Genomic DNA, 230 nt, shown 5'->3' on the forward strand with positions numbered 1-230 from the left:
CGGAAGATGGCCGCGCCGTGCACTTCCATCACAGACGACCGCCTGGCCGTCCTCCTGGAGGAGATCTTCCTCCGGCTACCCACCCCAGCCGACCTCGTCCACGCCTCCGCCGCCTGCGTCCCCTTCCGCCAGATCGCCACCGGCAACTCCTTCCTCCGCCGCTTCCGTAAGGAACACTCTCCCTCCTTCATCGGCTTCATGGACTGGCACGGCTTCCGCCCCACACTCCC

Source organism: Triticum aestivum, chromosome 7B, assembly GCF_018294505.1.
Source record: "Triticum aestivum cultivar Chinese Spring chromosome 7B, IWGSC CS RefSeq v2.1, whole genome shotgun sequence".
Classification (NCBI taxonomy): domain Eukaryota; kingdom Viridiplantae; phylum Streptophyta; class Magnoliopsida; order Poales; family Poaceae; genus Triticum; species Triticum aestivum.